Source organism: Stegastes partitus, unplaced genomic scaffold (assembly GCF_000690725.1).
Source record: "Stegastes partitus isolate 25-593 unplaced genomic scaffold, Stegastes_partitus-1.0.2 Scaffold1670, whole genome shotgun sequence".
NCBI classification, from domain to species: domain Eukaryota; kingdom Metazoa; phylum Chordata; class Actinopteri; family Pomacentridae; genus Stegastes; species Stegastes partitus.
This window is the reverse complement of record NW_007579401.1, coordinates 50,616-52,721: the sequence shown is the minus strand read 5'-3', so window position 1 is coordinate 52,721 and position 2,106 is coordinate 50,616. Positions and strand designations below refer to the sequence as shown.

Genomic DNA, 2,106 nt, shown 5'->3' with positions numbered 1-2,106 from the left:
AGTCAGCTGGGATAGGCTCCAGCCCCCCATGACCCTGGTGAGGGTTAAGGTGGAGAGATGATGGATGGATAATTTATTATCCAAGTTAAATGCAGTGCTCACAATAACTTTAACATTCAAGCACCAGCAGGTTCTACTGCAGGAATCTTTACGTCTGGCCTCGGTGTGGTCCCAGTTTGGTCCTATTTTGGTCTCATTCTGGTCTTAGTTTGGTCCCATTCTGGTCTTAGTTTAGTTCCAGTTTGGTTCCAGTTTGGATGCATGGATCACATAGTTCTGAATGAATCCAAAGATAAAAACAAAGTGACAACAGCTGCAGACAGAACCTGTTTTTATTGTGTAGTGGAACATTTACAGCTGGAGGGAGCTGCAGTCTTATGGACACAATAGTGATCACCAACATCCTAATCAATATTGAGACAATAATGACTATCTTTGATTGTAGAGATGAAACAAACACTGCTTCACACCTCAAATAACTTTCACATTTATTCCATTAAGACCAGTATGAAGGCTTACAGGACCACGTCCTTCCTTCCATCATCCCTACATGCTTCATCCTCTGGAGGGTATCGGGGGGCGGAGTCTATTCCAGCTGACTGTTCACCTGGTAACCAGTCCATCACAGAGACTCACATTCACACCTACACACAGGTACAGTCACCAGGTAACCTCAGCGTGTCTCTGGACTGAGAGAGGAACCTGGAGAACCCAGAGAGAACCCAGCAGGGAGGACATGGAGAGAGCCAGAACCAGACCAGTACCTTCCAGCTGTGAGGCCACAGTGAGAACATCTGAACCACCGTATCGCCCTTCCATACTGCAGGAGTACTGTACGACTCCACTACACTACAGCACTGCTATGCTTCTATACAACAGTACTACACTACTACAGTGCTACAGTATTGCAGCAGTACACTACTACAGTACTACAGTATTACAGTGTTACACCCCAAACATTAGCACAGCAGGCTGTTAGCAGCAGATGCTAATGCTAACAGAGTAGAAACCATCACACATTTACAGGTATGCCAGGTGCTACAGGGAGCACAGCGTGCTGAGAGCAGACAGATGCTAAGCTAACGGCTAACGTACGATAGTAAACACGGAGAGTATCACCTGAAACAAAAGAGCGTTCCTCGCGGAGCCTTACGTCAGGTGTGAGGCGTTAGAGCGCGCTGGTACGGCCTTACCTGGCAGGTGAGATAGCTGCAGTTCTCACGGGTTTTCCGTACACTGCGGCTGTGAACACCGGAACTACAACCTTTGCCCCGGAAGCGGAGCATCTGTCTACATCCGGGTCACGAATCTCGGTTTTCGCGGACGCTTCGTTCGTTTATCCGGTAAGTTTATGGCATTAAATCGGTCTACAGGTTTTATGCCGAGCGTCACGGCCTAAAGCACAGCTGCACAGGTGTATCCGAGCAGGTGTGCCCGTGTGACGCATCGTGACGCTGTAGCGGTCGTAGATTGATGCTAATGCTAACGTTAGCCGCGCGTGCTTCGTTGTGTTTCTGCTCTTCTTCAATTTCAAACATCTAAAAAGTAGTTAAACGGCAACAACAGTCAATCAATCAATCAGTCAGTCAGTCAGTGTTCTCTGATCGCAGTCAGTTCTTATACGAGACGTTCTTCTTATTATTCTGATCATTTAACTTCCGGCCTTTTATGATTTCTGTTCCAAAACGTTTAAATGTGAGGTCATGTTCTAACAGGAAACATGCAGCAGCGAACCATTCTCAGTCCAGAACGGTTCTTCTTTTTTTTTTATTCTAAACCAGCAGAACCTTCATGAGCTGCAAAGGCTTCGTCACTGTTTCTGATGAGTCTGATTGTCTTCATATCAGCTGCTGCAGATCCACAGTTACACGTTTGTTCTGCTTGGAACGAGCATGTGAGTGTGTCAGAACCAGAACCAGAACGTCAGTGAAGTTACCTGTCTGCAAATCACAACACTGCACAAATAAAATACGTACGATTCATTTAAATGATTTACAACAAACATATCAAGATCATCCATCATCTCTACACCTTAATCCTCACCAGGGTCATGGGGGGCGGAGCCTATCCCAGCTGACTCAGGGTGAAGGCAGGTTCACCTGGACA

The 2,106-nt window shown here is 46.5% G+C and overlaps 2 protein-coding genes across 4 annotated transcripts in view; one reads left to right on the top strand and one right to left on the bottom strand.

The window, feature by feature from the left end:
• Positions 1-1,280, bottom strand: part of cdc26 (cell division cycle 26 homolog) — a 2,626-nt gene extending 1,346 nt beyond the window's left edge. The window contains exon 1 of one of the 2 annotated variants that reach the window (XM_008301412.1): positions 1,194-1,280. The gene's annotated coding sequence lies outside the window, so the exon portion shown is untranslated. Of the gene's footprint in view, positions 1-1,119 lie in introns of both variants that reach the window. The other variant, XM_008301411.1, reaches the window with a different exon arrangement.
• prpf4 (pre-mRNA splicing tri-snRNP complex factor PRPF4) overlaps positions 1,274-2,106 on the top strand; it is an 18,633-nt gene continuing 17,800 nt past the window's right edge. For both annotated transcript variants that reach the window (XR_520965.1, XM_008301413.1), the window contains exon 1: positions 1,274-1,343. The gene's annotated coding sequence lies outside the window, so the exon portion shown is untranslated. The remainder of the gene's footprint in view (positions 1,344-2,106) is intronic.